This window comes from Cotesia typhae, unplaced genomic scaffold, assembly GCF_013202065.1.
Source record: "Cotesia typhae breed Kobodo isofemale line unplaced genomic scaffold, CoteBio_Ctyphae contig_22, whole genome shotgun sequence".
In the NCBI taxonomy this organism is placed as follows: Eukaryota; Metazoa; Arthropoda; class Insecta; order Hymenoptera; family Braconidae; genus Cotesia; species Cotesia typhae.
This window is the reverse complement of record NW_027423728.1, coordinates 1075357-1089513: the sequence shown is the minus strand read 5'-3', so window position 1 is coordinate 1089513 and position 14157 is coordinate 1075357. Positions and strand designations below refer to the sequence as shown.

At 34.6% G+C, this 14157-nt stretch overlaps 1 protein-coding gene across 2 annotated transcripts in view; it reads left to right on the top strand.

Annotated features, from left to right (window-relative positions):
• Positions 1-14157, top strand: part of Nmdar2 (glutamate ionotropic receptor NMDA type subunit 2) — a 786854-nt gene that overhangs the window by 12775 nt on the left and 759922 nt on the right. The window lies entirely within an intron of this gene.

The window sequence follows — 14157 nt, the reverse complement described above, 5'->3', positions numbered from 1 at the left end:
ATACTACAGAGCAACCTGAATAGGTGCGACTTAGCGCAAAACCTGCTGCGCCAACGTGTCTTCGAAGACAAGATTGACATCTGCCTTATCTCCGAACAATATCTGAATATTCAGGATAGAGCATGGTTCGCTGATAAATCTGGCACGGCAGCAATCTGGATCGTAAACTTGAAAAAGGTTACCGCTAACAACAGCGGAAGCGAAGAGGGCTTCGTCTGGATCAAAACCCCCAAGACCTACTTTGTCTGCGTCTACCTTTCACCCAATAAAGGGATTAGTGTGTTTCGCCAGAAAATGGTAAATATAGAGGACGCTATCGGCAAGTTCGACGGAGAAGTCATCGTAGCTGGTGATTTCAACGCGAAATCGGCTGAATGGGTCGCTGAATGCTCGGACACCAGAGAAGACGAAGTAGCGGACTTCGCAGCAAGAACGGACCTCATAGTGCTGAACACCGGTACTACTACGGCCTTCAGAAGACCAGGATACCGGGAATCTATCCTTGACATTACGTTGGCGACCCCAAGGATCGCGAATATGATTGAAGGCTGGACCGTATCCGAAGAATATAGTGATCATCAGTATGTGACATTTAGTGTTGGACTAGCACCCAATCCGCGTTCGCGGCATGACAATAAACTGCGGAAGTGGAATGCTAGGAAGCTTGATGAAGAACCACTGCGAACATCCTTGAATCAGAGCTTGTCTACTGAACGGAGTAGCCTGATTCCAAGTCCCCGCAAGGAGACGGAAACAATAGTCTCAAAAGCGATGGAACTGATTGTTGTCTCGTGTGATGCCTCAATGCCACGGCTGAAAAAGCAAGGCTCCCATAGGCCGGCATACTGGTGGTCACAAGAGATAGCAGAGCTTCGAAAAACATGCCACAAGCTACGTCGACGAGCAACTAGAGCTGCGAAGCATTCTCTCGACCAAAATAAATATTCGATGGAGTACAAGCAGGCGAAAAAGGCTTTGAATAAAGCTATTAAAGCGAGTAAAGCGATATTGTGGAAGGAGATCTGCAACGACCTCAACAATGACCTCTGGGGTAAGGCCTACCAAATCGTAACTAAACGAGTTGGAAAGGCTTTGACAGAAGCGCCAAAATATCCTGCCTTGATGAACAGCATCGTGGCGGAGCTGTTTCCTAGACAACCGCTCCGGAAGAAGAGACATTATGCGAAAAATGACAAAACAACACCCTTTACCTCCAAGGAACTGCAACACGCGGCAAAGACTATCAAGACAGGAAAAGCACTTGGTCTTGACTGCATACCGGCATCTGTCATCAAGATTGTAGCCCTGGAGTACCCAGACATACTCTTAAGCGCTTACAATGCCTGTCCGACAACCGGCACGTTCCCTAAGATCTGGAAGAGGCAGAGATTGGTCCTTTTGGACAAGGGGAAGGGTGCCCCTATAACACCTTCGTCGTTCAGACCACTCTGCATGCTGGACATTGCCGGAAAGCTGCTCGAGAAGCTCATTTAAGGGAGGCTACGCAATGACATCGATCGTGCTGGAGGTTTTGCCTTTAACCAACATGGCTTCCGGAAAGGACAATCAACGATCGATGCAATTCAGAAGGTAACGGAGATAGCAAGAGGAGCATGGTCTGGTAGTCTCAAAGCTCGCAAGGTCTGTCTTCTCCTAACATTTGACGTTAAAAATGCCTTTAACAGCGCGAATTGGGAGGATATTTTAGACGCTCTGGAGCACAAATTTGACGTGGAGCCAGAAAATCCGATAATGATCGACGATTACCTTGACGAGAGAAAGCTGATTGTGGAAATAAAAGAGGGCTATCAAGAACATGACGTAACAGCTGGCGTGCCCCAAGGCTCAATTGTAGGGGCCGACCTATGGAACGCTGACTACGACGAGCTCCTGCGAATTCCGCTGCCGAAGCAGGTGGAACTCACGGGCTTCGCGGATGACGTCGCGGCTACAATTGTAGTAGACAGTGCCGAGGAGGCAGAACTGCTAGTTCGAGACACCACTGATACTATCGAAGCCTGGCTTGAGAAACACCACCTAAAACTCGCCAAGCAAAAAACAGAGATGGTTGTCCTGACTCGACAAAAATGGTTTCCAAAACCATTCGCGGTGGACTTGGGAGGAACAACACTCACGTCAACAAGGGCCCTGCGTTATCTAGGGGTAATGATAGACGAGAAACTATCTTTCCGTGAACACTTCGACAGAGCATGCAAGAAAGCCAGCAAGACTGTGTCTAGCCTAGCACGAATTATGACCAACACCATGGGACCAAAAAAAAGAAGAGTTCTTCTAGAAGCAGTCCACTCGGTACTGCTTTATGGAGCGGAGATATGGGCAGACATATTAAAGCAGAAGACCTACCGGCGAAAGATAGCAGCATTACAGCGGCGAGGCGCTCTCAGGGTTGCCTGCGCCTACCGCACAGTTTCAGAAACGGCTGTATTGGTTATTGCGGGAGCCGCGCCCATCGACCTATTAGCGTTCGAAAGAGCAAAACTCTACAACGCTAAAATCGGCGGTGAAAACATGAAGGAGGCAAAAACGAAGATAAAAACGGAAACGCATCAAGAGTGGCAGGACCGATGGACGTCGGGAGAGACAGGCAGATGGACAGCGCGACTGATCCCAAACATCAACGCCTGGCTCTCTCGGAAACACGGGGACATGAATTTTTTCCTGACCCAACTACTTACAGGACATGGGCAGTACAACGGGGCAGTACAACATGGGCCTATCTCTTCAAGATGGGTTTACACAACACACCAACATGCAAATACTGCCCGGTTAAAATCGACGACGCCGAACACACATTCTTCGAGTGTGCTCGGTGGAAGGACTACAGAAGAAGCACCGAAGAGATCATTGGCACCAGGCTCTCCCCCTCAAGCCTGGTAACCTATATAATCAAACAAGAGAAAAACTGGTCTGCATTTGCAGCTTATGCACAGCACCTCCTGAAAGACAAAATCGCAGAAAGAGACCAGTAGCCAGGAGTAGGCGTCGTGAGACGCAGCACGGCTGGATTGAAGTAATGCTAACGCGGTTCCAATCCAGTCCTCCCCGTACCATCTAGGGGAGAGGGGAAGGGGAATGTTTTTTTTAGTGGGTAAAAATTTCCACACTACCGACTATCGATATCTGCCATAAGATAGGCGACAGAGTTAACGATAGCGGTGTCTTTTAAAGATCTTTTTTCGTACCTCTTTAAAAAAAAAAAACACACACACACACACACATGCAGTCATACGGACATCATCGCGGGAATAGTCAGGGAAGCTTCCTAGAACCTCAAAACATCAAGATCTGATGAGATCTCGACTTTCGAAAAACGGGATGAAACCAATAACTTCCCGATTTTTGAAAATTTTCAATTTCCTTAGCGGGAAGTTAAAAATTCCAATCGTAAATAAAAAAAAATCAACAATCAACTACTCATTCGCGAGTCCGGGTGATAACACCCAAGTCCTAGCATCGTTGGCAATATCTGACGAGGTCGGCGTGAATTCTCGGCGATGGCGTGCCTCGAATATCCTTGGTTGAATGCCCAAAATGTTTGGTTACACTTCCAACAAAATTATATCTCGTTATTTATTTAATTTGTTCGCGTGACTGACAGCGAAAAAAAAAGTTTTAAAACAACGGAATTAACCAAAAAAAAAGCAAAATTAATTAAAATTATTTCAGCAGAAAAAAATGTACGTAAGTAAATTTGGTACGATGCGCATTGTTCAGAGTCCAGATCAGAATTAATTTTCACTGCTGCCTCCTCGGCAACATGTGGTTTTTTCCTCTTGCGCAGCCAAAAAGCTGTGTGTCCAATCAGCTCACAGCTTTTCCAGCCGGCCGTAACTTTCAGCGGTTGGGTCGGATATTTTCTCAAAATCGATGATTGGTCGATTCGCTAATTAATTCGTCGCTTTGCGTCCAGGTGGAGCCTCGATCTGCTACAGTTGATCGACAAGTTCTGTCATTCGTTGATTTAAATTCTCCAAAATTTCCGTCGTCGCTCGCCGTAGCTCCCAGATGTCTCCCTGGTTGTTGGTGGCTCTTGAAGTTCCGGGTTCGTCCGATCGCTTTGTCTTAAATCGCTCTCTATCACACTCAATGTCATACTCGGTATAAATTTCACACTCATTCATCCATACTCAATATTCAAAATTTCGGCGCGTTTTCGGATTATTCTATCTCAAGCTTTGCATTCTGATCAGGAGGCCGCTTGAGGCGTGTCGCCTCATAGTATTATATATTTAGCTAAATATTATATATTTAGCCATAAATAATAGCTAAATTTGTCATTAAAGACTGTAACGGGTATTTTTCCGGTTTCCAAAAGGAGTGAATTTTAACCGTTGGTGATTTGGACAAGACTTCCTCAAATATCTATATCCCCTAGCTCGAATGAAATCTCGCCGGAATCCAGGATCTTTTCGGGGATAGTTTATATTACTTATAAATGAAATTTGAGCCTGATTATAATTAGTACTCTATTTATTTAAGACAACAAACAACAAATATCGAAATTTAACTTATAAAATTTACAAACTTTATATCAAACTTTACTATATCGCACATAACCCGCAGACACCGTTTGTTTTCCCGTTTTTCAGTGCCACCTGGTGGCCAAACTCTATCTACTACCTTTACACAGTAGTATTCCTATTTTACCAACGGTTGCGCACTGCCCTACCTGCCCTTAATCCCGTCTGGGTGCTTGAAAAGTAACCCTTCCCGGCCCTACTTACCCCTAGTTCCCTCTGGGTGCTTGGAAAGCAACCCTTCCCGGCCCTACTAGGTGGCCAAATTACCCCCAATGGACAAGTCAGCACTTACCTGGTTCCTGGTCGGAGACAAGGTAGGAGTTCCTTGGTTCCTTCCTAGTGAATGGTCTTCTACTCGGAAGGTTATAACCACTGGGAAACTTGGTTAATTTTCCCGTCAATCAAAATCGCTTTTGTCATTTCCTAGACCTTTCTCCAAGAGTGAAAGATCTTGGAAAATTATCGCCATCTATCGCTCGTCGTCAATCTTCAGATTTTTCCATTATTTAAATCTGATCAAATATCAAATTCATCCATCAATTTCAATAGATTATAATAAATTTCGCACAAAATCAATTCCATACAAAAGTCGTTCGGGACTTAGAAAAAAAAAATAACATTTGTCAAGTAATAATTTTTACCAGAATAATTTCCCATACTAATTTCATTTCTGGGACTTAGTAAAAAAAAGTTAATTCACAATGAAAATAATTAATAATTATTCAGATATTTTGAATCTGTTCGAGAATTTAATTAATTCTTTCTTTCAGGTAAAATAAATTTTTGTTCTTTAAAAGAACAAAAATTATCGCCACGCAGTTTCGCTTATGTTAGCTCGTCGGTTTTTACTGTAAACGAACGAGCGGCAAAATTCTTCGCCACCTCTTGCCGCGGTGGCGTACTCAACCATTCGCGCGCATCTTCAAATAAATCTCAGTCAAGTATTTAAAACTAAATAAACTTTTTCAATAAACAAAAATAATTCGTGATGTTGGATAAACATTATAGTTAAATGATAATTATTTTTAAACAAAATACAAAAGAAATGTAAATGAACAAAAAAAGACATTTTTAGTATATTAAATATGCTCCGGTATTAATAATGATAATAATGATGACACAAAAAAATAAATTCTGCTGCTCCGCCGTCTCGCTCGCACTCACTTTCCACCATCACAAGAAAAATTTGTGAATTAGGGAAATAAAGGATAAAGGGGAAGGGGCTGACCTTTACTCAGTAGAGTAATTTATAATTATATATAATTATAAATAGTAGATTATTTATAATCTATAAAAATTATATAGCTATAGTTATATACTTATTTATTATAATTTATACAGGGTGTCTCAGAAGTCGTGAGCCACCGGACAGGGTGTGGTAGAAAATTGGATTCTGAATCAAAGGTAGTAAAAAAGCTGAAGATATGAGACCAATTAACACTCTGCACTCGTATGAGCAAATACTCGAACAAATTGTCAAAACAAGACTGGAAAATTTTGTTGAAAATAATAAATTAATTAATAATGACCAGTCTGGGTTTAGAAAAATTTTTTCGTGTGAGACAGCTCTCCAAAATTCAATAATTGAATGGAGAAAACAACTGGACACATTACAATATATCGGAGTTGTCTACATAGACTTCGCCCGAGCGTTTGAGACAATAAACCGAAAAATCTTGATAAATAAGTTCTCAAATTTAGGTATCAAAGGTAAAGTGTTAAAATGGTTTAAATCTTATCTGGAAAATCGTAAACAGTTAGTTAGATTTAATGGCTCCTTATCCGAAAAAATTAACGTTAATAATGGAGTTCCACAAGGATCCAAAGTAGGACCGTTACTATTTATCATATATATTAATGATATAATAGAAAAATTAAATAATTTTGGAATCAAATGTAAAATGTTCGCCGATGACATGAAAATTTATTTTTACAGTCACAATATTAAAATTATTGAATATAAATTAAACGAAGGCCTTAAAATACTATCTGATTGGATGAAGAATAATCAATTAATAATTAATGTTAAGAAATCCGCATTTATGATACTAACTAGCCAACGATCAAATAATGTTAGAGGTAAATGTAAACTGATGATTGATAACGAGATATTGAATGAAGTTAGAAGTACTAAATACTTGGGAATTATAATTGACGACACATTAACGTTTAATGACAATGCTAAATATGTAGATAATAAAATAAGTAAAAAAGTTAACTTATTGTACAGACTCGGTAACAGTATTTCTAGCTTCACTAAATGCACTATCTATAAATCAATCATATTACCACACTTTGACTATTGTAGTACCCTTATGATTAATTACAGTAAAAGTAATATCGATCTATTACAAAAGCTGCAAAATAGGGCGATGAGGATAATATTGAAAGTCAATCGTTATACCAATGTAAAATTAATGTTAGATACTCTTGGATGGCTCTCAGTCAAACAAAGAATGATTTGGAATAGTTGTGTCTTAATTCAAAAAATGATTGATAATTTAACGCCAAGTTATTTATCTAATCATGTAAAATTAATAAAAAATAAACATCGGTATTACACAAGACAAAGTAATCAATTAGAGGTCATTAAAACTAAAACTCACACAGGAGAAAAATCGATCATTTATATGGGTTATAATTGGTATAATAGTTTGCCGAAAATTATTAAAAATGAAAGAAGAATTCATATATTTAAGAAAATGTTAAAAGAGCACGTATGTAAAATTCCATATGAAATATAATTGTAAAAACTGTAAAAAGAGATAATGTTATGTCAATGACAGAAAAATTGTAAAAAATTGTAAAACAAATAGCAAATTGCTAATTATCAAATAAATTATCATATTATATATGTATATAGAATTATACAGGGTGTCTCAGAAGTCGTGAGCCACCGGACAGGGTGTGGTAGAAAATTGGATTCTGAATAGAAAAGTCCTTTACCATTTTTCGATCAGACCCACAGAAAAATTACTACAAATTTATGAAAATAGACCAATGAGGAGCGCGGTTTAGCGGCAGAACGGTAGGCGCAAGAGCGAGCGAGTGGAAGCGCGACAGGCAATGAGTGCGCGCTCGCTTGCACACGTGTGATATCATTGCTCAGTTATAGCGGGATGCCCGCATGCAATAATAATGATCAATGATACTCCTGTATATAAAAAAAAATTAATATTAGAAAAATCATCATCCCATAGACAGCCCCATAAAATAAAAAATGTGCGATTTTTTGATAATTAAAACTCAAATTTTCGGTGTCACCGAAAAATGAAAAAAAAAAAAAGCCAACAGTCATATTCAATGATACCCCTGTAATTAAAAAAAAAAAAAGAAAAGTTATAAAAGTACCCCATACACTCTGAGATACAGCCCCATAAAGCCAAAAATTTGCGATTATTTAATGATGAAATTCAAATGATCAGTGTGCACTTGAAGTTAAAAAAAAAGCAATAAAAATAATCAGTGACACTACTGTAGACCAAAAAAATTGAAAAAAATAAAAACTACCCCATAGACAGGGAGATACAGCCCCGTAAAGCCGAAAATTCGCGATTATTTAATAATGAAATTCAAATGATCAGAGTGCACTTGAAGTGAAAAAAAAAAGCAATAAAAATAATCAGTGACACTACAGTAGGTGAAGAAAATTTTTAAAAATAAAAAACTACCCCAGACAGGGAGATACAGTCCCATAAAGCCAAAAATTGTGCGATATTTCAATAATTAAAATAGAAATTTTCGACGACTACTCAAAATTTCAAATAAAAATCTAGGACTAATAGTTAACTATACCCATAACAATCAGAAAAAAATTAAAAATTACAAAAACCACCCCATAGACACTAAGATACAGCCTAATAAAGCCGAGTATTTCGGGATTATTTAACATAAAAATTAAAATATTCACAGTGCATTCGAAATAGAAAAAAAAATACCAATCAAAATTATCAGTGGTACTTTTGACCATCAGACAAATTTAAAAAATTGTAAAAACACCCAATAGATACCGAAATATGACTTGATAACGCACAAAAATCGGGATTGCTTAGAAATTAAAATTCAAATTATTGGTGCCCATTGAAAATCAACAAAAGAAACCTTTTGTACTTATCGATTAAACTCCTGTGTATCGAAAAAATTATTATTTAAAAAACCACCCCGCAAACTCCGAATTATGATCCCATTAAGCTGAAAATTTCTGATTTTTAGTAATTAAAATGCTACTTCTCGGTGTCCGTTGAAAATAAATGAAAAGTATGAAAACTCATTTTCAGATATACTCTTGTAAGCAAAAAAAAATAAGATTTGAAAAAACACCCCATTAACGGCGAGATAGGACCCCATAAATCCGCTAATTTGTGATTTGTTAGTAATTGAAATTGAAATTCTTGGTGTCCATTTAACAAAAACAAGAGAAACCTATTGTACTTTTAAATTACACCCTTAAAAACATAAAAAAACTTAACTCTTGAAAATCCACCGCATAGACACTAACAAACATCCAAATAAAGCCAACAATTCGCGATTTTTCAATAATTAAAATTCAAATTTTCATATGACACCGAAAATTTCGATATCAATCCACAAAAAATCGATAAATCGCGGCTTTATGGAGGCGTATCTTGGGGTCTATGGGGTGAATTCTTGAATTTTGATATTTTCATTTATTAAAATGAGTAAATTGGAAAGTGGAATGAGTTTATGCTCTTTATTTTAAGTGGACACCGAGAATTTCAATTTAAGTCAATTAAAAATCGACAAATAGCGACTGTATGGGGATGTATCTCGGTGTCTGTGGGGTGGATTCTAAAATTTTGATTTATTATTTTATAACAGAGATAACATTAAAAAGTACAATAATTTTCTTTTACTTATTTTGAGTAGACACCGAGAATTTCAATTTAAATCAATAAAAAATCGAACAATTGTGGCATTGTGGGGTTGCCTCTCGATGTTTATGGGGTGGATTCCAAAATTTTGATTTTTTAATTCATAAAAAAGGTTAAACTGGAAAGAAAGATAATTTTCTTTGAGTTATTCCGAGTTATTTTATGTTAAATAATCCCGAAATACTCGGCTTTATTAGGCTGTATCTTAGTGTCTATGGGGAGGTTTTTGTAATTTTTAATTTTTTTCTGATTGTTATGGGTATAGTTAACTATTAGTCCTAGATTTTTATTTGAAATTTTGAGTAGTCGTCGAAAATTTCTATTTTAATTATTGAAATATCGCAAAATTTTTGGCTTTATGGGACTGTATCTCCCTGTCTATGGGGTAGTTTTTTATTTTTAAAAATTTTCTTCACCTACTGTAGTGTCACTGATTATTTTTATTGCTTTTTTTTTTCACTTCAAGTGCACACTGATCATTTGAATTTCATCATTAAATAATCGTAAATTTTTGGCTTTATGGGGCTGTATCTCAGAGTGTATGGGGTACTTTTATAACTTTTCTTTTTTTTTTTTTTTAATTACAGGGGTATCATTGAATATGACTGTTGGCTTTTTTTGTTTCATTTTTCGGTGACACCGAAAATTTGAGTTTTAATTATCAAAAATCGCACATTTTTTATTTTATGGGGCTGTCTATGGGATGATTTTTCTAATATTAATTTTTTTTTTATATACAGGAGTATCATTGATCATTATTATTGCATGCGGGCATCCCGCTATAACTGAGCAATGATATCACACGTGTGCAAGCGAGCGCGCACTCATTGCCTGTCGCGCTTCCACTCGCTCGCTCTTGCGCCTACCGTTCTGCCGCTAAACCGCGCTCCTCATTGGTCTATTTTCATAAATTTGTAGTAATTTTTCTGTGGGTCTGATCGAAAAATGGTAAAGGACTTTTCTATTCAGAATCCAATTTTCTACCACACCCTGTCCGGTGGCTCACGACTTCTGAGACACCCTGTATAATTCTATATACATATATAATATGATAATTTATTTGATAATTAGCAATTTGCTATTTGTTTTACAATTTTTACAATTTTTCTGTCATTGACATAACATTATCTCTTTTACAGTTTTTACAATTATATTTCATATGGAATTTTACATACGTGCTCTTTTAACATTTTCTTAAATATATGAATTCTTCTTTCATTTTTAATAATTTTCGGCAAACTATTATACCAATTATAACCCATATAAATGATCGATTTTTCTCCTGTGTGAGTTTTAGTTTTAATGACCTCTAATTGATTACTTTGTCTTGTGTAATACCGATGTTTATTTTTTATTAATTTTACATGATTAGATAAATAACTTGGCGTTAAATTATCAATCATTTTTTGAATTAAGACACAACTATTCCAAATCATTCTTTGTTTGACTGAGAGCCATCCAAGAGTATCTAACATTAATTTTACATTGGTATAACGATTGACTTTCAATATTATCCTCATCGCCCTATTTTGCAGCTTTTGTAATAGATCGATATTACTTTTACTGTAATTAATCATAAGGGTACTACAATAGTCAAAGTGTGGTAATATGATTGATTTATAGATAGTGCATTTAGTGAAGCTAGAAATACTGTTACCGAGTCTGTACAATAAGTTAACTTTTTTACTTATTTTATTATCTACATATTTAGCATTGTCATTAAACGTTAATGTGTCGTCAATTATAATTCCCAAGTATTTAGTACTTCTAACTTCATTCAATATCTCGTTATCAATCATCAGTTTACATTTACCTCTAACATTATTTGATCGTTGGCTAGTTAGTATCATAAATGCGGATTTCTTAACATTAATTATTAATTGATTATTCTTCATCCAATCAGATAGTATTTTAAGGCCTTCGTTTAATTTATATTCAATAATTTTAATATTGTGACTGTAAAAATAAATTTTCATGTCATCGGCGAACATTTTACATTTGATTCCAAAATTATTTAATTTTTCTATTATATCATTAATATATATGATAAATAGTAACGGTCCTACTTTGGATCCTTGTGGAACTCCATTATTAACGTTAATTTTTTCGGATAAGGAGCCATTAAATCTAACTAACTGTTTACGATTTTCCAGATAAGATTTAAACCATTTTAACACTTTACCTTTGATACCTAAATTTGAGAACTTATTTATCAAGATTTTTCGGTTTATTGTCTCAAACGCTCGGGCGAAGTCTATGTAGACAACTCCGATATATTGTAATGTGTCCAGTTGTTTTCTCCATTCAATTATTGAATTTTGGAGAGCTGTCTCACACGAAAAAATTTTTCTAAACCCAGACTGGTCATTATTAATTAATTTATTATTTTCAACAAAATTTTCCAGTCTTGTTTTGACAATTTGTTCGAGTATTTGCTCATACGAGTGCAGAGTGTTAATTGGTCTCATATCTTCAGCTTTTTTACTACCTTTGATCTTAGGGATTGGAGTAACAGTTGCTATTTTCCAGTTATCTGGTACAAAACCTATTTTCAATGAATTATTAATTGCATCTAGTATTACATTGTAATTAATTTTCCATGCAAGCTCTAATATATTACTATTTATGTCATCATTAATGCCCTTATTTTTATCTAAATTTTTAATTTTAATTTCTATATATATATATATATATATATATATATATATATATATATATATATATATATAGAATTAATTATATATAATATGGCCTGTGTCAGGCACGTCGAATCTCTGCAGTCCAGCAGCTTGGCCAACATAATCATATTAAATAATAATAAATTATTATTATTAATAATCAAAATAAACAATCATTCTAGTATTTATAGACGGAAATTTTTCCCATGTCATAATATCTATTTATATGTATATATATAATTATGATAACATTTATTGTAATATTTGTATTCAATATTTCAATATCAAACTATATATATATATATATATATATATATATATATATATATATATATATATATATATATATATATATATATATATATATACTAACTGACCCGGTGAACTTCGTATCACCTACAAAAATTTTTTTTTTTTACAAATTTTGATTTGTGGATTTTAACCTGTAAACTCTAATTTATTTTTGTCAACAATTAACACTGGTCGTATTGTAGACGGTTAAGTTGGTATTAAGTTATTAAATGAAACTTGTTGGTCATTTTAATATGTTTTATGTGTTTTATTTATATAATAAATGTATAACAAATTATAGAGCCTTTGGCGCGTAACCAAACGATCCGGGTTCGATTCCCGGTCTGGGCTGTCCGAATTACTTTTTCAGTTACCGAAAATTCCTACTGAGTAAAGGTCCTCCCCTTCCCCCTTTATCCTTTATTTCCCCCAGTTCCCAAAAATTTGTCTGTAATGACAAATTTAGCTATTATATATATATATATATATATATATATATATATATATATATATATATATATATATATATATATATATATATTAGGGTGATTCAAAAAAAAAGAATATTTTTTTTTCGTTTGGTACTCTGAAAAATAGGTTCCTAGACACCTCTAAGAAAGCCTCTCCAAGCATGAGTTCTTAATTGTAACGGGAAGGTCCTCCTTCTTACAGTTTTCTATTTTTTCTTATTATCAGATAGAAAAATTTATATCTCGCTTCCAACTACTTGAAAAAATATCTTGTTCCTTAGATTTTGTAGGAAATTGAATGCTCTACAAAAAGGTCTCTTACGATTTTTTCGTAAACCCAACCGTTTAAAAGATATTAACGGTTAAAGTTTGATTATTTTTGGGAAAATTTTTTATTTCTTATGAATTTTATAACTCAATGAAAAAAAATCATTATGAATGATAAAACTCATAGTTTTGTAGGAAATTTACTGCTCTATAAAAATGGTCTCTTATGATTTTTCGATCAAGTTGAGCGTTTACGAGATATTCATCGTCAAACATCAATGCATATCAATTTTTCTAGTTTTTGATCAATAATTCGAAAAATTTCAATTTATTCTGTGAGTTTCAAGGAAATTTAGACAAATTTGAGTTTCTATGAAAAGAAATATGTTATGAACTATTTTTTTAATTAGTTTTTTTAGTCTTGGACATGTTTTATTACATTAAAACAAAAAATTAGTGCATTTTTTTAAATATATAATTCAATTTAGTGTGTTTCACTTTTTTATCGAAGAATTTATTTATTTAATTATCAACTGCCATATAATTTTCAATATTTTCAACATAACGGTACACTTTTACTGTAAATAATTTCCTCTATTGCAGATTGGGTAGTTTTTTCGATGTTCTTTGATAATTTGCAATAAGTATTGGAATTGCTCTTCATTTTTTGTCAAGCATTGATTATACTCACTAACTAATGCAACAGCTCGTTCTGCTGAATCATTAACAACTTTCAATTGGTTAAAGTATTCTTTATTTTCAATGTAACTGTCATTAGTAGGCCACGATTCAATATCTTTATCAAGGAAGTCTTATGGTAAATCAAAGATTTTAAAGAGATTTAAAGACTTTTTAGAAACAAAGTCACTCAGACTTTTTGCGTTAATGAATTCAAATCGTTTTTATCAATTATAAATTTTTTAGCTTTAGAATCTGTACCGTTACGAGTATTAACAGCTCCAACAATATTTTTTTACTTCCAATGAAACGGTATCGTCAAATAATGATAAAATGGCAA